The sequence below is a fragment of the Eurosta solidaginis genome, chromosome 3 (genome assembly GCF_040869045.1).
Source record: "Eurosta solidaginis isolate ZX-2024a chromosome 3, ASM4086904v1, whole genome shotgun sequence".
Taxonomy (NCBI): domain Eukaryota; kingdom Metazoa; phylum Arthropoda; class Insecta; order Diptera; family Tephritidae; genus Eurosta; species Eurosta solidaginis.
The window spans coordinates 286230680-286253471 of NC_090321.1; the positions used below are offsets into that span (position 1 = coordinate 286230680).

The window sequence follows — 22792 nt, forward strand, 5'->3', positions numbered from 1 at the left end:
TTAATTCATAAAATTTAGGGCGATTTTGTTAATAACGCGAAACATATATTTACCTTATTTTCAGATATTTCCTCAACTTCCATTTTGGCTTTAAACTGCTGGCCATCCAAGTTTTTATCAGCTGTTCGGTGGTGGCATACGCTGGCTGCTGCTTTCGTTGAACAGTGAATCGTGGAAACTGTTTCAACAGAGGAAATATTTAAGCATTACAGATGCACAACACTGTTTTTTTATAAATCAACGATGATAGCCAGCCTTGGGAGGTTGTTGCTGCTGCTGTCATGGCCTTGCATTACCCGGTTGCTGTTGTGGTATATACCTTGGTATAACTGGATGTGGCGTCATTGCCCCACCTGGTCCAGTTGATGCGGACCACGAACAACAACCACCACGACCTACACTGTTTGGGTTCACTTTGCTGCAGCAAACACACCTCCGTCACAATAATTAATGGAGACCATGGAGGGGTATCTCAACAAGAGAGGCTATTTTATTGCACACATAGCCGTTTTTTTACACCGAATTTTCTAATCTTTTTTTTTTCAATTTTGGATAATAAATCTTAATGGTAACAAACATTTTTTTCTTGTATGTATGTGGAAATCAAAATTTACTATTCTGCATTAGAATTGCTCACGATTATTTATGCTATGCAATTACATATGTATTTCACTTTCTTTCTTTATAAACATGCACACATTGATATGAGTTTTTTTTTTGCTAAAACACACTTTAGTAGACCAAAAAATATTAAAGAATGCGTATATTAATTTCTGCAAAATGTAAATCACACAAATTGAAAAAATTTTCACTTTTCTGCAGAATTAGAAATGGCGGATTTTTTGCACGCAAAAATGACGTATTTTGCTATCCCTATGAAAATAATAGGTGCGAGAGAGCAAGATACATTGTGGGAAAGCAAAATTTGTCAGCATGCTATTTCATTTGTACAATTTTTCATTCCAAATCGTCACACCTGTCAAAAATTCGTGTGGCTGTGTGCGTTTTTGGTCACACGATTTTTGCAGGGTAGTTCACCCACCCATTCAAAGCTTTTTTCGCTCTATACTAACACATCGACGTTTCTTGCTGTCATCGAAATGACAGCGTCATCTTAATACGACAATTTATTAATTATTCCGGGAAACATTTCAAAACGATGAAAAACTATAATTGTGGTAATTAAACTAAAAAACTAAAAAGGTGCTTGTGCTACGGGCTTTTAGGTGTGACGTGTGTTAGCTGTTTAGGCACTTCTAAATTAACCTGGCGCATTAACTAGAGGCAGCCAAGTCCTCTTGCCACCAATTGGAATTGGAAAATTCGATTTCCAAAACTAAAAAAGGTAACGTTTTCAAGACAGTGCACAACCTAAACAAAGGTGGTATCAAAAGACGCGTATCGAGATCCGTTTTTAGAATCTGAAAGTTGTATATAATCGACGGGATGGTCTAGAAGGTTCCAGGTGGTCATACTAAATCGCTCCCGGGGAGTGTCCTTATCGCTACAACCAAAGCAACATTATTTACTCTGCTTTTCATTCATGCGAATGTGTATTTTTAAATAATAAAAAAAAATGTTATATTATTCTAATATATATCACCTCTGCCGGGGTGCGATTCAGCTCAGGATATGCCAAAAAAACAAGAAACCTGCAATTAAATGCAGATTCACGTGTCATTTGCCAAGGATTTACCGTTAAACAAGGTACTTTCCACAACCAACATGCTTTGGAATACGGTACAAAATTGGTTGGATGTATCTTCCCAAAAAGGGGTGGAACTACGCATCTTGTTTTGCCAGTATTTGCTTCGGTAATTTATATTGATTTGTATTGATTAAAAATTGCAATAGTAGATAATGTAATGTGAATTAAAATTGAATAGGTAGCCGAAGCAAAAAATGCAACTGATCCGCATGCAACTGTTGTTTATGTGCCGCCACCGGGAGCTGCTGCTGCTATCATAGCAGTATTACAAGCACGACATTTCTTTGATTGGTTGCATAATCGAAATTGGGGCCTAACATGATATGGTTCGCGTTAAGCACGCTATGTTAAGGCAAAATAAATCTCGTCTAGTCAGGCCCGATTGTCCAGGATCATCGCACCAGAAAGGGTAAGTAATTTGCAGACCATATTAAATATATAAACAACATGTATGAATTTGTTAGTGATAATTTGTCATGCTTTTGTTGATAATCAACTGAAGAAGGCAAATACCAAAGAGTTCGAAGTTCATGTAAATACCAATTGATTTCTTTAAATAGCGTTTTGAGAACAAAACCCATATGTATGTATGCATACAACTGCATAGAATGGGAGGGATTAATTAATTATGATCATTAGATTTATAGGATTTTTATTATTTTCCCTGCGTCGCCGTTGCCATTACATTGCGTTAAGAGAGGACATCAACACCTTACGCACAACCAATTAAAATTTTAGTAAATTTTGCTCTTTTCATTACTGATTCAAAACGTGGGAAGTTATATATGTAGCATTCCATGGAGAATGGTAAATTTTAACAGACTTTCGCATTGCGGTCGTTATTAATATTCAATCCCTAGAAGGTTCAATGTAGTCATATCAATAGGTCCGGAGATGGTCGGGTTAGTACCTCAATGTATTAAATGTGGGAATGCACTGGCCATGGTGAGCCCATAAACTTAGCCCTACGTTTTGAGATTGCTTCGTATTCTTGGAGGATATGGTCCGCCGTCTGCTGATCGATCACAAAATCGGCATGTGTTATTCGATAGTATGCCCACTTTCTGCATACGGCTGCTCAGTCTATAATGCCCTGTAAGAAAGCTCTTGGGATTCTTCGGTTATCTTTCGATAGGTCTATTATTGCCCTGTAGCGACTTGTGCTATAACTTCCTAACAGTAACTTAGATTCTCTCAAACCTGGCGTATTGCTCCAGTGTTCTTCTCTCTTTTCCCCCCTTCTCCTAATAAATGCCCCTGTGAGCCAACTGACAGGAACGGCTCGGGATCGATGGGTCATGCAGTTTCTGCCTCTCTTTCCGGGTTGTCCGCCTGCTCTTGTTGTAGCAGTGCTTCGCCCCATCCAATAGGTGCGACAGATCACAAATTGTCATCAATGTCCCCTAACGGGAGTCCAAGGAAACAGAAAGTTTCAACAGGGGTGGACGATAATGAGAGGAGTGTTAGAGGCGTTGATTCCACAATACAGCTAAAGAGATGGTTGGTGTCATGTGGGGGACACATTATAAGCAGGACATATGTTTTGTATGTCGGGGTTGATTCTGGATAGGGAAGAGTTTAACCTGTTACTGTATCCAGATCGAAGTTGGGCTAGAGTGACTCCCGTTTCCTTAGGGAGAGTGCGTTCCTACTCTGCTAGTTTTTTTCTTTGAGTACAGGATTCACCTGGCAATTCCTGGCATAGAGGTCCGACGCTTGTTTGTGGAGTTCACTCAGGACCTGCTTGTGTTTTTCAGCTTCATACGGCTGTGTTCTCAGGTGTAATGAGGGCGTGAACAACGAGAAGCCACAAAAGATTTGTAAAAGTTACGAGGACGTCGGGTTTTGGGATCAAGCCCAGAGCAACCTGTCCGATGCAACCATCCCTTGCACGTGACACACTGACAAGAGTATGACCGTCCTAAAAAGATTCTTTTCCGGCAAACGCAGCAAAACCATTTCTCATGACCGGGGTCAGGAGAAGGACACGGATTGGGTTCGATACCTTCCCGGAGGAGGAGAGTATGGCGGAGACCCGCTGCATGGATCTGCTGGGAGGATGATAATTTGTGGGAGGGCCGCAACAAACTAAACACTAGAGTCTGCTCATTACCCTGTACTCCCCTGTGGCCTGGGGCCCAGTGCAACAGTACTACGTTGTGCACCCAAGGACCAGTGCTGACTTTATTTCGAACGCCACAACTGCCTTTAGTGGGGCCTGACTGTCTGACTGAGTATGGCAATTGTTTCATTGGAGTATCAGCGCTGAAGGTTCAGCTTAGCGCACCAACATATGGTGAATACTTCCGCTTGAAAGCTGCTCGTATGTGCTTTTAGAGGTACTGATATTTTGGCTCTGGGTCCGGAGACTCTGGCTTCAATCCCCTCTGGCGTCTTCGAACTAGGGCCGTAGAGAGAAAATCCGCCCCGGGACTAAAAAAATTTACGGGCCCCCCTAAAAAAAATCCACTAATACATTTGATTAACGTGAATTAATGACGTTTCATTCATAAATCTTTATTGGTGGATTACATCAAAAAAAATGTTTGCCACATCAACTAAATGATTTTTGGCTAAGAGCTGACAATAAAATTAACACAGAATATTTACTATTTGTTTTATTTTATTGTAACGTAGAAATAAAATTCTCTTTTAACAGCCACATATTATTTCAAATAATCTTTTCTAGTTATTTGGTGACATTTTCATACATTTCTGATAAATTTAATGATGATTATAAATTTTAATTATTCAATATAGAATGTTCGGATATCAAAGAGTGGCTTTACTTGTATTTTTCGCTGCAACATTTTTTATAATAATATCAAAATTTAACCTTCTTGCCAAAACGGATGCAACACAAAGCGTGGCAAGTCCTAAAACTCGCTCTTTAGATGAACACGATCTATGAAAGTCTTTCATTCTTGAAAGGACGCTGAAGGAACGTTCTGCACTAGATACAGTGACAGGTAAAGTGCAAAAGGTACGTAAACCAATACAAAAGTTGGGGGAAAATTGTATACATATTTTGAAAATAGACGGCATTTAGCAATTCCCATGGTGACAGGCCTTTATCAAAATTTGCTTCGTAAATGTGTTTCAAGTGAACTATTTCACATTCTAAGCTTTGAGAAATATTCGACTTGTATATTTCGACAAATTTTGCTGCGCTCGCCCGAGCCGTAGTTTCATCCATGTCTTAAATTGCCACAAAAAGGAAAACTTTTCGTTCAAATTTCTCATAGCTGCAAATCGTTCAGTAATGTCAGTGATTACCGAATCAACGATCACCAAGAATGTATTGTTTTTGAAATCAGACTCTGAATCATCCGTAATCATCTCATTTAAATTATCTTCAGAACGCCTTTTGGGTTTTCTCTTTCGAATGTCCGGAAACTTTGGCGAGATGTTCAATTGAATAGCAACTGTTTTGCATTCGTTTAAAATTGTTTCCCATTGGTTACTGATCAACTTCAAATCAGCTAATAAGGCATCTAGATGTCGGACCTCAACATCTGTGGTGGCGTCTCTCGCTTAGAGGACCAGGCTTCTTTCATTAATGGTAGGGTTTTGAACCAAATTGAGGACAGCAAGATACATTGGAACATGTTGATGTACTTGAGAATGCCGGTAACGTCGCCGTATGCTTGCGCTGTCAAATTTGGCTTTTGGCTGAAAGACTATGAAGAGAGCTAGGTACATTTTTTTGAGGATGTCACATCGTTGTGGAGTGCTGCCGAAGAAAATAATTGCAGCCGTACAACATTCTGCAGCATCAACACCACATAAATTGATAGCGTTTTCTTTTCTGAAATAAATTATTGCCTAAGTAAATGGTAATACTCTAACCCCATCGGGTTAAGGGGTCAGAATATACCCGCGGTAGGTATGCCTGTCGTATGCGTAAGAGGGGACTAAATTATCAGATTCCAGGGGCTATGTAGCGCAACCCTGCAGGTTGCCAGCGCAATATATAGCTTCCCCAAACCTAATTGTCAACCTCACCTATCCGCGTCGAATCCTGTTTCACTAACAGACGAGGCTCTGGCGACCCCAAGCTCGTCATGGAACTTGGGATGGGGAGGGAGGGGATGGCCTGAAGGTTTAATGTGGTCACATAAATCGTTCCCGAGATGGTCGGGCTAGCACCTTAATGGTGCTGTGGTACCGGAGCGTACCGGATCTGTATCCGGCAAAGGACCATCACATCGATAATACTCCTCAAAGCCTTCGGGGAGCAACCTTATCGCTACAACAACAACAACAACAACAATAGCGTTACTCCTACCCCAGAAAATGGTCAACATTTATAGTGCATACAAAGAACATTTCAACTCACCAAATTCACTCATATTAACAGAGTATATGTGGAACTTAAGAGCGAATTGAGAGTTTCACAAAGTTGCACTGCCACACCGCCATTTTATACAGGGTAAAAGTGTAAGCTTTTGCCTTGCGAGCAGGCAAGAATTTTCACAAAAGAACGAAATACCCCGTAAAGGCGTTGCCTGTTTTTTATAATAGAACAACAACGCTTGCGTAACACTTTATCCAGAAAAGAAAACGGTATCATAGCTGCGGGTTGCACAAGGCGAGTAATCAGCATTCGAGTTTTTGTCGAGAATGTGACGTAGTGCTCCGTTGTAAGCTCCTTTCATATTGGCGCCGTTATCGTACCCTTGTGCACGACAATCTTCAATCATGTATGGCAAATTAGATCAGCGATTTTCTGAGCAGTTTTTTGGTTACAATTCACGAAAGCCAAAATCTGTTCTGGAATTGTAAATTTGTTGCTTTCGAATTGAAATGGAGTGAGCGCAAAATGAACGTAGTCAACGTGACTAGCATCAAGCATAGCATCAACGATAATAGCAAAATACTTAGCTTTCTTGCCTTGATCTAATATAGTTTCCCTCACATGCTTTGCACAAATTTCTATAAACTCGTTCTGAATGTCTGGGGAAAGATAGTGAACTTGTAAACGTTTGTGCTGCTATTGTGAAATCCTAACTTTCTCCAAATGATCTCTAAGTATCGGATCATAATGGTTTATGAGATCTTAGATGCCCAAAAAATGTCCATCCTTTCGCTTTTTGAAAAAAAAAAAAATAGTGTCCAAAATTCTATTATTTTCGTGTGATGGCAGTTTAGCGTATAGCTTCTTCCATACCTGGAATTTCGAATATTCGCCAGGACAACAAATTTTAGGTCGATTTAAAGTATTGGTGCTTAACAGACGACATGGTAGGCAATAAAAAGCATTGCTACTGGCACTCCACACCAACCAGTGACGCTCCACTTTCTCTCCATTTGGCAAGATTCTGTTTAACAACGAGGTAGGAAATGCCTCGTCATGACAATCACGTGGAAAAATAACAGGGCACTTTTGATGACCTCGACGAATTATTTCGTTGACTTCTTCAGATCGCAAAAACTCATTATTCTTACTTACTTACTTAATTGGCGCTTAACCGTCTAAACGGTTATGGCCGTCCAACAAGGCGCGCCAGTCGCTCCTTCGCTCCGCCAACCGGCGCCAATTGGTCACACCAAGGGAGTTTAAATCGTTTTCCACCTGGTCCTTCCAACGGAGTGGGGGCCGCCCTCTACCTCTGCTTCCATAGGCGGGTTCCGATAGAAACACTTTCTTGGCCGGAGCATCATCTTTCATTCGCATAACATGGCCTAGCCAGCGCAGCCGCTGCGTTTTAATTCGCTGGACTATGTTGATGTCTGCGTATAGCTCGTACAGCTCATCATTAAATCTTCTTCGGTACTGGCCATCGCCAACGCGTAGAGGTCCATAAATCTTTCGAAGAACTTTTCTCTCGAACACTCCCAAAGCCGCTTCATCTGCTGTTGTCATGGTCCATGCTTCTGCCCCATATAGCAGGACGGGTACGATAAGTGACTTGTAGAGTATGATTTTCGTTCGCCGAGAGAGGACTTTACTTTTCAATTGCCTACTTTGGTAATAAGCCAAATATTTATTTTATTTTTAAAAATTTATTTTTGTATATTTTTGAGTTTAAATATTTTCAAACTAATTAGAATTTTCTTTTTTTGAAGTTATTGAAAATTTTAAGTTAACAGGAAAACTCAATTAAAATTATTTTAAAAATTAAAGTAAAGAGTACAAAGTAGTTAACACTATATTTACTCCCCCTCAAAGAAAATTTGAAACAAACAAATTATTAATTAATATTAAATGTAACCTTTTTTTGTTTTTTGTTGTTTAATGTATTTGTATTTAAATTAGTGTTAATAAGTATGTTTGCTGGTTTAAGTAAATCAATTGAAATATTTTTAATAGTATTTTTGTATTGAATTGTAAATGTTTTATGTTTCTTAGAGATAACTTTAAAAGGTCCTTCATAAGGTGATTCTAAATTAGATTTACGAAGAACTTTAACAAAAACGTACTCACAATTTTCTAATTGTTTAGGAACGAAAAAATTTTCTTTATTATGATGAAACACTTTAGAACGAACAAGTGAAAAATATTCTCTTATTTTATGGAGAGCGTCATTAGAAAAATCATGTTCTTTATTACTATTTGAAATAATTAATTCACCAGGTATTCTAAGTGTTTGGCCATAAACAAGTTCAGCAGATGAACATTTTAAATCTTCTTTAATAGAAGTTCGTAAACCAAGTAGAATGAATGGTAAAATGTCAGACCAATGAATCGAGTCGTTTGATGCTATAATTGCTGCTTTTAAAGTTCGATGAAATCTCTCTATCATGCCATTTGCTTGGGGATGATAAGGAGATGTATGAATTTTATGAGAACCTAGAAGTTTAGTTAATTCCGTAAAAAATTTTGAGGTGAATTGTGAACCTTGATCAACTGTAATATTCAATGGTATACCAAATCGTGGTATATAATTTTGAATAAAAGTTTTTACTATAGTATTTGTTGAAATATCTTTAAGTGGATAAGCTTCAGGCCAACGTGAAAATCTATCAATAATTGTTAAAATATAACAATTTTCATTTGAAACTGGAAGAGGTCCAACAATATCCATATGAATATGTTCAAAACGACCTGATGGTATTTGAATTTTTTGAATAGGAGATTTAGTATGTCTTGAAATTTTGGATTTTTGACAATTGATGCAAGATGAAGTCCAATCGTTAATTTCTTTACGCATGTTAGGCCAATAATATTTATTTTGAATTAATTTTCTAGTTGTTCTTATACTTGGATGAGATAATGAGTGAATTCTGTCAAATATAATTCTTCTCATAGAATGTGGAACATAAGGTCGAAAAGGTTGTAGAGAAACATCACACCATATGTTTAAATTAATAATTGGAATATGAATTTCTTTTAAATTATTTTTAGAATTTGGATCAGAAATGGTTTTTTGTAAAGATGTATCAGTTTGCTGTTCTTTATATAAAGTTTCTAAATTTATATCTTGAGTAGAAATTGCATTTATTTCTGGAATACGGGAAAGTGTGTCGGCAACTATGTTGTCTTTTCCGCGTATATATTGAATATCATTTGTAAATTGAGCAATATATTCAAGATGACGTAGTTGACGAGGAGATCTATCTACTTTAGAATTTAGAACATGAATTAAAGGTTTATGATCAGTATAAATTGTAAAAGTTCTACCTTCAAGAAAATGTTTAAAATGTTTAATTGAATTATAAATTGCCAAAAGTTCACGATCAAATGTTGAATATTTAGTTTCTGTTGTAGTTAATTTTCTTGAAAAATAAGCTAAGGGTTCTAGTATATTATTGCTAGTTTGTTGAAGAACTGCTCCAATAGCAACATTTGATGCATCTACTGCTAATGATAAAGTACCATTTTTGTCGAAATGTGTAAGTAAAGTATTTTTAGCAAAAAGTTTTTTAACATTTTCGAAAGCTGTTGTGGTTTCATTTGTCCAATTTAATTGTTTGAGTTTGTTTTTAATTGCATGTGTTAACATTTCATGCAGAGGACTAAGTTCTGTTGCTAGCATTTTAATATATCTGTGATAGTAATTTATCATACCTAAAAATTTTTGTAATTTATTTATAGAAATTGGTTTTTCAAAATTTGTTATGATTTCAATTCTATCTAAAGATGGTTTAATACCTTCGCCTGAAATTTCGTAACTTAAAAAATTTAATTTATTTACACCGAGAGTACATTTTGAAGGTTTGATATTTAAATTATATTCTTCAAGTCTTTTGAAAACTGATTTTAAATGATTTATATGTTGATCTTCATTATCACTGGCAATAAGAATGTCATCAATGTATGTAAATACAAAATCGAAATCAGAAAATACTTCATTAATAAAGCGTTGGAAAGTTTGAGCACTGTTTCGTAAACCGAAAGGCATTCTTACGAATTCAAACATTCCAAAAGGGGTAGTTATTGCAGTTTTATGAATGTCTTCTTCTGCCATTGGAATTTGGTGGTAAGCACGCACAAGATCAATTTTGGAAAAAAAATTGTTTGTTTTTTAAATCAATTGTTAAATCGTGAATATGTGGTAAAGGATACCGATCTGGTGTAGTAATAAAATTAAGTCTTCGATAGTCTCCGCAAGGTCTCCAATCATTTGGTTCTTTTTTAGGAACGAGATGAAGTGGAGATGCAATAGGAGAATTTGAGGGTCTGCATATACCCGTTCTAACTAAAAATTCAAATTCAGCTTTAGCAATTTTAAGTTTGATTGGATCAAGACGTCTGGGTTTCGAAAATGGTAAAATACCTTTTGTTTCTATCCTGTGAACCGTATGGTGTCTAACTTTTTTAGTATAATCTGGTTCACAGGTAATAGATTGAAATTCATTAAGTAATTTTGAAAACTTATTTTCGACAATAGGAATTTTGAGTGAGAAAATATCAGAAAATCCAGAAGATCCAGTAACTTTAATTTTTGTAGTAGAATCCATTATTTCTTTTTTTTTAATATTGACAATAATTCCGAATTTTTCTAAAAAGTTTGCTCCTAAAATTGGTGTATCAATATTCGCAATAATGAATGGAAATTCAAAATCTCTTCTTAAACCTAAATCAATTTTAAGTAGTTTTGTACCGAAAGTTTCAATTGAAGAACCGTTTGCTGCGGTCAAAGTAAGATCCGAATTTCTTTTATAAATTTTAAATTTAGAAAAAGGAATAACTGATACATCTGCACCTGTATCGATAAGAAAATTAAGTTTATTGAATTTATCAAATATGAATAGGCGACGAGTAGGTTTAATAATAGTTCCATTATCCGTCACCGTCATAATGGATCGTTTCAGTTTAAATTTTGTTCGGAATTTGAATTGTGATTTTGATTAAAATTGCATGGGGGTATACATTTAAGAGCGTTATTCTTAAATTTTTTGTGATACCAACAAATATTTGTTTGTGAAGTAAAATTACGATTGTTTGAAAAATTTCTTGATTTTGAAAAATTTCGAGATTTAAATCTATTTCTATCCTTAGATCTTGAACGGATTTGTAATTGATTAATATCATTAGAAATTTTATTTAAATTTTGAAAAATAGCCGTGGTTAATTCAGTTAAATTTTTAACGCATTGTTCTAAAATATTATTATTTATATTTGAGACTACAGGAGATTTGGAAGAATGACGTTTGTTGATTAAATCAAAAAGTTTGTCAGCTAAAATAATTACTTCATCTTTATTTTTATTGTTACTAGAAGTTAAATGGATTTGTATTTCTTGTGGCAATTTACGAATCCATAATTTGAAAAGTAATTCTTGACTTACAATGGAGTCAGTACCTATAAGTGATTTCATAAATCTGAATAATTCAGATGGTGAACGATCACCAAGTTCAGTTTTTGAAAATAATTGTTCTAATCGTTTTTCTTCGCTAAGAGAAAATCTTTCACATATAATTTTTTTGATTGTATCATATTTATTAAAAAGAGGAGGAGGGTTAATAACATCTAAAATTTTAGATATAGTATCTCGTTGAAGAGTAATTAGAACATTTTGAAATTTTAAATTATCATCATTGATATTGTTAATTTCAAATTGTCCTTCAACAAGCAAAAACCAGGCATCAGGACAATCTTGCCAAAATTGTGGTAATTTAATAGATTTAGTAGAAGGAAAATTTGTAAAGTTATCTTGTGTTGAAGTATTTTGTGTTGTTTTAGAGATGTTGTTTTGTGTTGTATTAATGTTAGAATTTTGAGTTGTATTGTGAGTCATGATGTTATTTGTATGGTTGATATTTTGATTTTCTGAATTTGTAAAATTACGAGTTCGTATTGGTGAACGTAGAACCATATGAAAAGAAATTTAAATGAAAAATTTGAAAATAAGAAAATATTTAAGAATTTTTTGGAAAGGGAGTTAACAATTTAAATATAATATTTAATTTTATATAAAAAATAAATAAATTTAAATAACTTATATTAAAATTTTTAAGATATAAAAATAATCTTAAAATAAATTTGAAATTTTAATTTAATATTAAAATAAAAATTGTATTTAGAAAAAGTTAAAATTATTTAAAATTTATATTTACGATTTATTACTATGGAAGAGTTGATTGATAAATTTAAATATGCAATGGCTTTAAAATATAATGATGCTCTTATTTGTGTAGAGGACGTTAAAGATCATGAATGGTTCCAATAAACGGTACACTATATGACGATGTTGCTTGTTGAATGTTAAAATACTTGGATATACGAATGAAATGTAGGGAGATGTTAGTGACACTATTTTGTAGATGAAACTTCCTGAGTAATGCTGGATCAATTTTCTACAGCTGTGGTTGTATTTAAAACAGTGACAGTATTGTTTTGATCTGGCATTTATTTTTAAAAATGAGTTTTAGCGTATTTACACTTCTCATTTTAAGCGTTTTATATTGCGTAACTTAAAAATATGTTGCAATGTGTTGCGAAAAATCACTCAAAAATTAAATTTTTTAATTATTTCACAATTTTTTGTTGCATTTTTAACTATTTTATTATTTCTATCAAAGTTATTTTTGTTTAGTTCCAGCGGTTTTTTTATATTCTTTCTTCTATATCACATAACGGTACTCATCCTGTTCGATATTTGTTTTAATTGTTGATTTCTTCTCACTAGTGTTAACAGATGTACCGCACAAATGTTGAGGGTAGATGGATGCGTATTTCATCCTGTTAATTTCGGTTATTGATTTTTTATTTAAATTTTAATGGTTGTTCTTGTTGTATGAAAATGCACTGAATATACTTTTAAAATTTATATTAAACAGCATTCAAGGATGTGATGATTCGGAGCAGGACCGTGTGTACATTTGCTGAAACCGGTAGATAGCTTGTAATTGGTCCAGGTAACTTTAAACAAATTTTCTTTGGTAGCACGTCACTTAGTTGCACTTTTATTTGCGGTATTTTATTGGTCAATAGCTTTGTGATACGTAAAGCGTGACATTCAGTGATTGTATCACATATAGACTTATATAAACATTTAGGTCCGTTGGTAGAATCGCCAATATATTTGGTAATAAGCCAAATATTTATTTTATTTTTAAAAATTTATTTTTGTATATTTTTGAGTTTAAATATTTTCAAACTAATTAGAATTTTCTTTTTTTGAAGTTATTCAAAATTTTAAGTTAACAGGAAAACTCAATTAAAATTATTTTAAAAATTAAAGTAGAGTACAAAGTAGTTAACACTATACCTACCTAGTCCAAAGTAGCATTTATTGGCAAGATTGATTCTTCGCTGGATTTCAGTGCTGATGTTGTTGCTAGTGTTGATGCTGGTTCCCAAATAAACGAAGTCTTTTACTATTTCGAAATTATGGCTGCCAACAGTAGCGTGGTTGCCAAGGCGCATATGCGCTGACTCTTTGCTCGATGACAGCAGGTACTTCGTTTTGTCCTCATTCACCATCAAACCCATCTTTACCGCTTCTTTTTCCAGCTTGGAGTAAGCAGAACTAACAGCGCGGGTGTTTAGGCCGATGATATCAATGTCATCAGCATATGCCAGTAATTGCACGCTTTTATAGTATATTGTTCCAGTGCGGTTAAGTTCTGCAGCTAGTATAATTTTCTCCAGCATCAAATTAAAGAAATCGCACGATAGGGGGTCACCCTGTCTGAAACCTCGTTTAGTTTCGAACGGCTCGGAGAGGTCCTTCCCAATTCTGACTGAGCTGATGGTGTTGCTCAACGTCATTTTGCACAGCCGTATAAGTTTTGCGGGGAAACCAAATTCAGACATAGCGGCATATAGGCAGCTCCTTTTCGTGCTGTCGAAGGCGGCTTTAAAGTCGACGAAGAGGTGATGTGTGTCGATTCTCTTTTCACGGGTTTTTTTCCAAGATTTGGCGCATTGTGAAAATCTGGTCGATGGTAGATTTACCAGGTCTGAAGCCGCACTGATAAGGTCCAATCAGCCGGTTCACGGTGGGCTTCAATCTTTCGCACAATACACTTGAAAGGACCTTATATGCGATATTAAGAAGGCTGATTCCACGATAGTTGGTGCATTTTGCAGTATCCCCCTTCTTGTGGACTGGGCAAAGAACACTTAGATTCCAACCGTCGGGCATGCTTTCGTCCGCCCATATTTTGCTAAGAAGCTGCTGCATGTGCCTTACCAACTCCTCGCCGCCGAACTTGAATAGCTCCGCAGGCAATCCATCAGCGCCCACGGCCTTGTTGTTTTTCAATCTGGTTATTGCTATTCTAACTTCGTCATAATCGGGCGGGGGGACATATATTCCATCATCATCGATTGCGGGATCGGGTTCTTCATCTCTGCGCGGTGAATTGCTGCCTCCATTTAGGAGAGCAGAGAAGTGTTCCCTCCATAATCTAAGCACTCTCTGGACATCAGTTACAAGGTCGCCGTTTTCATTCCTACAGGAGTTTGCCCCGGTCTTAAAACCTTCCGTCTGTCGCCGTATTTTTTGGTAGAATTTTCGGGCGTTATTCCTGGTGGCTAGCAGCTCAAGCTCCTCGCACTCACGCCTTTCTGCTTCTGCTTTTTTCTTCCTGAAAAGGCGTATCGCTTCCCTTTTCAACTCACGATAGCGTTCACACACTCCTCTTGTCGCGCTCGCTTTTAACGTAGCCCTGTAGGCAGCGTCTTTTCTTTCCGTTGCAACGCGGCATTCTTCATCATACCAGTTGTTTTTTCGTGGCCGCCGGTAACCAATTTTTTCCTCGGCGGCAGTATGAAGTGCTTTGGAGATATGCTCCCACTGCTCCTGTAGTCCTTCAGGATGAGTTGTGCCCTCAGAGAGCAGGTGTGAGAGTGGAGTTGCGAAATCATTGGCAGTCTGTTGTGATTGAAGCTTTTCGACGTCTAGCTTTCCTTGTGTTTTTTGTTCCTTGTTTTTAGCCGCGTTGAGGCGGGCGCGCATTTTGGCTGCAACGAGATAATGGTCCGAATCGATGTTAGGTCCTCGGATCGTTCGCACATCTAAAACACTGGAGGCATGCCGTCCGTCTATCACAACGTGATCGATCTGATTGCGAGTATTTCGATCAGGAGACAGCCATGTAGCTTGATGTATCTTTTTATGCATGAACCTCGTGCTTGATATGACCATGTTTCGAGCACCGGCAAAGTCAATCAGCGTCAGTCCGTTAGGAGAAGTTTCATTGTGTAGGCTGAACTTTCCGACTGTAGGGCCAAAAACACCTTCTTTGCCCACCCTGGCGTTAAAGTCGCCAAGCACGACTTTTATATCATGACGGGGGCAGCGCTCGTATGTGCGTTCTAATTGTTCATAAAAAGTGTCTTTCACCTCATCGTCTTTCTCCTCTGTCGGCGCATGGGCGCAGATGAATGATATATTAAAAAATTTTGCTTTTATTCGAATAGCGGCGAGACGCTCGTCCACAGGCGTGAACGCCAGCACTTGGCGACAAAGTCTCTCTCCCACCACGAATCCGACGCCGAAACTGCGCTTATTCGCATGGCCACTCCAATATATGTCACAATTTTTGATCTTCTTTCTTCCTTGCTTCGTCCAACGCATTTCTTGGATGGCGGTGATGTCAGATATCGAAACCGTTTAAATAATCTAGACTTTGATACAGAGTTGGTGGTATTGTTGGAAGGCTTTTTGAAGATGAACCTTCATCAGTGTTACCACGAAAACTTTACGATTTCGGATTCATGTAAACATATATTTTTGTTTGATGTTTTTATTGTCTCCTCACTGTTCGAGGGACCAGGTAAAAAATCATTATCAATATTCGTTGCTTTTGAAATTCGGCTTAAAATTTCCACATGGAACAACTAAAGACTCTCCTGAAATAAAAAAAAATGTCTTAGTACCTCTAAATCGCGGGCCTTCCGAGAAATACCGGGCCCCCTGAGAAATATCGTGCCCTGCGCTTGCCAGGCTAAGGCTCCAGCTATTAGGAGTGATAAAGCTGTCAGATCTAGAAGCAGCAAGTGGCTTAAGTCCTAGGAAGCTTCTAGTATTTGTCAAGAGGACGGAGTTTTTTTATAACATAGGTCCTGGTTCTTGATAGGTTTTTCAGCTTGGTCGTTAAAACAAACTTCTGGTAACACTACGGACTCATTCAGTCTATGTGAGATCCTCATGAACCGGCCACTTCAACCTAACCTATATTTGGTGTTTTGGTTTTTACTTTAGAATCTAGCGGTTAAGTAAGCGATGTCAGCTAACTAAGCGCCTTCAAATGTAGATCCATAAGGAACATGAGGTCGCCAGAGCCTCGGCTGTTAAAGAAACAGGATTACGGGTAGGTGACGTTGACAATTGGGTTGGAGAGGCTATATATTGCGCTGGCAACCCATTGAAAGGATTGCGCTACAAAACCCCTTGAATCAATTTGGTATTTTGATCGCCTCTGACGACAGGCATAGCTACCACGGGTATACTCTAAGCCCACTAACCCGCTGGAGCCGTCGTGCCTGGTGTTGTTGGGTGAGCGGCCAGGCAAGGCAGCAGGGTACACATGCACCATTCAGGAGGATACCCTCGCTGAGCCCAGAAAATCTGGGAAAATTAGATGTACTGCTCAGATCCCGCAAACGAGTATATTCTGTATTGGCATATGATTGGAATTGGTGCTCGGCACTGCTGCTAAAGAAGAATAGACGTAGTCATATCAATTCGTTCCCGGGTTACTCGGGGAAAGCAGTTTTAGCAGTACTTTGCCCGTTTCAATTTGCACATCCATTCAAAGAACTTCGCATAATGGATTAAACACTGTTGTTGTTGTTGTTGTTGTAGCAATGCTCGCCCCACCTAATAGCCGCGACCGATCACAAATTGTCATCAATATCCTCTAACGCGAGTCCAAGGAAACTTGCCGTTTCAACAGGGGTGGACCATAAGGAAAGGGGTGTTAGAGGCGTTGGTTCCACATTACAATTAAAGAGATGGTTGGTGTCATGTGGGGACACATTGCAAGCGGGGCATACATTTTGTATGTCGGGGTTGATTCTGGATAAGTAAGAGTTTAACCTGTTACAGTATCCAGAACGAAGTTGAGCAAGAGTGACACGCGTTTCCCTGGGTAGTATGCGTTCCTCTTCCGCGAGTTCTGGATATTTTTCTTCAAGTACTGGATTCACCGGGCAATTCCCGACATAAAGGTCCGACGCCTGTCTATGGAGTTCACCAAGGACCTGCTTGTGTTTTTTCGCTTTATACGGCTGGGTTCTCAGGTGCCGTATTTCCTCAAAATGCTTACGGAGATGACTCCTTAGGCCCCTAGGCGGTGCTGGTTCGTCAATCAGATGTCTGTTGGGATGCCCATCCTGGGTATTCAACAGAAACTGTTTGGTCAGCATCTCATTTCTCACCCTGATGGGGAGTATTCTCGCCTCATTATGCAGATGGTGTTCTGGGGACATAAGAAGACAGCCCGTGGCGATTCTGAGAGCAGTATTTTGGCAGGCCTGTAGTTTCTTCCAGTGGGTAGTTTTTAGGCTTGGCGACCATATGGGTGACGCGTAGCACGTAATCGGCTGGCTAATTGCTTTGTATGTGGTCATGAGCGTTTCTTTATCTTTTCCCCAGGTACTGCCAGCAAGGGATTTGAGGATTTTATTACGGCTCTGAATTCTCGGAACAATTGCGGTTGCGTGCGCACCAAAATGTAGATCCTGATCAAACGTCACACCCAAGATTTTGGGGTGTAGGACAGTCGGTAGCGTAGTGCCATCGACGTGGATGTTCAATATGGTCGACATTTGGGGCGTCCATGTTGTAAATAAGGTCGCGGAAGATTTAGTCGGTGACAATGCCAGGTTTCGCGAGGCGAAAAAATGGAGAGATCAGGGAGATAGCCGTTTTTTTTAGTGCATAGCTCATCGATCTCTGGGCCTGGGCCTGTGGCCATTATTGTGCAGTCATCGGCGTAGGAAACGATTGTGACTCCTTCCGGTGGTGAAGGTAGCTTGGATATGTAGAAATTAAACAAAAGTGGGGATAGGACACCACCCTGTGGCACCCCTTGTTTAATTCTCCTTGGTTTTGATGTTTCGTTTCTGAATTGCACCGATGCCTGCCGACCACCCAGATAATTTGCGGTCCACCTTTTAAGACATGGGGGAAGGGTAGACCCTTCCAGGTCTTGCAGTAACGAGCCGTGGTTGACCGTATCAAAGGCTTTTGATAGGTCTAGCGCTACGAGTACTGTTCTATGGTGGGGGTATTGATTCAAACCGCAATTTATCTGGGTGCCAATGACATTTAGCGCGGAGGTAGTGCTATGGAGTTTTCTGAAGCCATGCTGATGAGGGGCTAGCTGCAAATGTGCTTGGAAATAAGGGAGCAAAATGGCTTCAAGCGTCTTTGCCACTGGCGATAGGAGAGATATCGGACGATATGACTCACCTATGTTAGCTGGTTTCCCAGGCTTTAGTAGCGTGACCACCTTGGCCATTTTCCATTTCTCGGGTATGACAAAGGTGGAAAGAGACTGGTTGAAGACATGCGCTAAATATTTGAAACCCTCTTTCCCTAGGTTTTTAAGCATCGGCATGGCTATGCCGTCTGGTCCCACTGCTTTGGATGGTTTAGCGCGACCAATGGCGTCCTCAACCTCTCTAGCGGTGATGGTGATTGGTGACGCGCTGAATTTGTGTTTATGTGCGTGTCTATTGGCTCTCCGTCTATCTTTGTCAACCGTAGGATGCATTATATATTGTCGGCAGAAAGCGCTCGCGCATTTTTTCGCATCCGACAGCACCTTATCGCCAAAGGCGATGGAAACATTGTCTTTGTGCTTAGTCGGATTCGATAGGGACTTTACGGTGGACCAAAGTTTACCTACACCGGTAGAGAGGTTACAACCTCTTAGGTGCTCTTCCCATTTCGCCCGCTTGTGTTCGTCCACAAGCAATCTGATGCGTTGGTTTATATCCCATATTTGGGGGTCGCCTGGATCAAGCTGTCTTATAAGGTCGCGTTCCCTCGCTAAGCTCGCGGCCTCCGCCGGGAAGTGGGCCGGATAACGGGAATTCTCCCGGCGGGAATGAAGTGTGCCGAGGCGGATTCAATGACCTTACGGAAGGCACGCTCCCCTTGGCGGGTATCAGTCGGGATAGGGAGGGCAGCAAAGCTGCTGTCTGTTGCCGATTTATATTCTTCCCACTTTCCTTTTTTGAAGTTTATGAAAGTGCGTTTTTCGGTGACGATGAAGTCGGCGGTACGCTCGAACGAAATAAGTATGGGCAGGTGGTCGGATGCCAATGTTACCATCGGCTGCCAGTTGACGCAGTTTACGAGTTCTGCGCTCACGATTGAGATATCTGGCGAGCTATGACAGCTTCCTACCATACGTGTGGGGGCGTCTCCGTTTATTGTGCAGCACGTCGTTTCTTCTATTTGATCCGCCAACATCTCACCCCTACTGTCCGCCCGCAAGTTTGAATGCCATAGGTCGTGATGGGCATTGAAATCGCCTAAGATAATGCGATTGTTGCCAGTGAGTAGGCCTCGATATTAGGGCGGTATCCACTGGGGCAACAGGTGACAGGAGGGATGTAGATGTTGATGATTTCTAGATTTGCATCGCCTGACCGAACAGATAGGCCTTGACGTTCTAAGACATTGTCCCTGCGGTCGATGCCAGGATCAAATATATAATATTGCACAGAGTGGTGTATAATAAACGCGAGGCCGCCTCCATTTCCGCTCTCGCGGTCTTTCCTGTGGACATTATACCCAGAGCAGGTCTGCAATGCAGATCTTGCTGTGAGTTTAGTCTCTTGAATTGCAGCAATGCGGATGTTGTGCCGCTTCATGAAATCGACTATCTCCGTAATCTTCCCAGTTAGTCCATTACAGTTTAACTGCAGAATTCTGAAGTGCATGAGGGGTGACGCCGCCACTATAGGGGTAAGTGACGGGTGACTACGCCTAGGTTGTGGAAGGCCAGGACGCAATTGCTGTTGTGGCCTTGGGACTGGGCGCCCTTGGGCAAGCATTGGGGTACCCGGATGATTTGGGTTTGCGACCTGGCAACATGGCGCGATGAAACCCGTCGAGGGGTTGCCGTCGCGGAGACCAGAACATCTAGGAAAGTGGCACCACCCAAGGCAGGAGCTGCATTGAGCGGATGTCGCAAACCTATATATTCTGTGCTGGCAGACGGTGCAAACGGAGGTAGGGACTAAGAGTCTGTTTCCTTGACCTGCACGATTGCTGGCTGAAAAGAGGGGGGGAGAAGAAGGCGGGGGCAGGGGCTGATGCTCAGCATTGCTACCAGCTCTACTACGAAGGTAGTAGTTATGAGTGATATCAGCTGTTTGAGTTGTTGGCGCCGTGGGGCGCGAGCAGCAGCGGGTACTTGTTGTGGCTTGCTGAGCAGCGAGGATGCTGGAAGGTAGTGGGGGGCGCTTAGGCGTAGACTACGGGACGCCCTTGGGCGTGAGCAGCAAGGAGCCACAAAAGATTTATAAAAGTTACGTGGACGTCGGGTTTTGGGATCAAGCCCAGAACAACCTGTCCGATGCAACCATCCCTTACACGAGACACACTGAACAGAGTATGACCGTCCTAAAAAGAATCTTTTCTGGCAAATGCAGCAAAACCATTTCTCAGGACTGGGGTCAGGAGACGGACCCGGATTGGGTTCGATACCTTCCCGGAGTAAGAGAATATGTAGCAGTCCTGCTGCAAGGAGCTGCTGTGAGGATGACAATTTGTGGGAGGGACGAAACAAATTAAATGGGGCCATACTGAGATGACAGTCCTTGGTCGGGAAAAATCCCGAGTCGCTCGGGTACATAGAACCGACTGCCTTGGGAAGCGTGGATTAAACACTCATCTGCATTTATTCGTTTTTGTTTTTGTAGCACGCCTAATTTACTATCTATTACCCCAACATCTATCAATTATCCCTTGTTATAATCTTCGGGTACCCCCGCTACCGGAAAATGCCTTGGCATGGTGTAGGTTCACTTGAATTTACTTTACAGGTCCTGATTCTGGTTATCTGAAATCCCCTTGAGTATGTTGTATTTATTAAGCACTTCCGGTTATATTAAAAACTTATTATCTATACTTACTGATATTCGTTTCTTTTTCATTCTAGGTAATTCGATTTGACGATGTGGGCATAGCAATATTCCAGCTGTGGCTGTAAGAAGAACGTACATTTGCTCAAACTACAAGAAAACTGCGACAACTGTCCCTCGGCCTTTTTAGTATCACATATAAGGCCCTACCACGCATATTATGGGAAAGGGTCAAGTTCAAAGGCTCAACATCACCTGCAAATCGAGTTTGATAGCACAAAATGGGGCTGCATATATTCCGGTATTATATCTACAATACTCATATCTATGCAAACTGATACTAACAACACCACCCGCGCAGGAAAAATTGAGCACCATCAGTGTGAGCTTCGAAACTCAAAATGGTTTCAGAAAGGGCACGACTACGAATGAGTTTATGTCTTTACATATGTAGTTTGTACATATAAATATGCACATATGTAAGGTTCACTAGAAAATTAAGGAAATTATTTGTAAAAACCATTGTATACATAATTTATTCATAATTAAATATTATTTAAACAAAAGGGACGCGTTTCATTCATATAAAAAGCGAATTGACAGAAGGTAACCGGTACGGGTAACCGATAGGCCAGTTACCCGTGTTGTTGTTGTTGCATATGTTTTGGTTAGCGATAACGAAAACATACCTAATGAAGTAACTTAAAAATGTAAATAACATCGAGCGAGAAGGAATGTCGAAAACACAATAGGTAAGAGTGAGAAAGCGAGACACGTACATTATTTTGAGAGAGCGCATGCGTTACCTTTTTCACGACAGCAATGTAAAAGTCATTAAGACTATAATTGGTAACGATTAAGTAATCGATTAGGTAACGGGTACCTGTCTTGTAGGGTAATAGGGGTGTAAGATACCCATTGCCAAAAACCCATATGTAATACTTCTATATCACTACTACTGACCCTGTAAAAATTGTTGGATTACGTGTTCCATTTTCTTCATGTTGGAGTACTCTAACAATACTCCTTTGCAATGCGTTTGCGGACCACCATCAGCCGATCATTGCTCGTTTTTAACGACCGTGATCACAACACGATGACGATCGAACAGAGTTGCCAAAAGTAAAATATTGCATACAAATAACTGATAATAAAATTTTACTTTGGCAACTCTGATAAAATGCAACAGCGCACTGGTTTTATGTATACATACTATAGTATAGAGAAATATTAGTTTCTTTATTCACGCAAATGCTAAATAACATAAGAATATTCGTAGTATAAAATATAAAAGTTGGATTGCCCCTCTTCATTTACTTTCGTTTTAAATTAAATTCTTTCCGACAACACAATTCCTCTTTAGTACTTTGGCATATGATCCTCTGTGGGTGCTCCATGGAGTACCACAGTGAAAGTACTTTGGAATGTACTCTCACGTATGTACTCTATGGAATCCTCACAAACAAAGCGAGAGTGGGATCACCTACTCCTCTCCTAGGACATTGCAATGTTAATTGGAGCACATTTTTTGTATGAATACAGATTAGATTTGGAGCAGTCCTATACTCCCGAAGGAGTATTCCTTACATTATTTATAGAGTACTCGCGTTTTTTGAAGGGGTACTGTGCAGCCTGTGAAACAT

The 22792-nt window shown here is 39.4% G+C and overlaps 1 long non-coding RNA gene and 1 pseudogene across 2 annotated transcripts; one reads left to right on the forward strand and one right to left on the reverse strand.

Moving 5' to 3' along the window:
• Positions 1 to 878, reverse strand: part of LOC137245772 (tRNA (guanine(26)-N(2))-dimethyltransferase-like) — a 29187-nt pseudogene extending 28309 nt beyond the window's left edge.
• LOC137245774 (uncharacterized) lies at positions 727 to 21703 on the forward strand. 2 transcript variants are annotated; one of them, XR_010951402.1, is made up of 5 exons: positions 727 to 1814; positions 1887 to 2117; positions 4469 to 4691; positions 12935 to 13012; positions 21227 to 21703. It is a non-coding gene; the product is annotated as an uncharacterized lncRNA (long non-coding RNA). The 2 variants fall into 2 exon arrangements; XR_010951401.1 differs by lacking the exon at positions 12935 to 13012.
• Positions 21704 to 22792: the final 1089 nt, after the last annotated feature.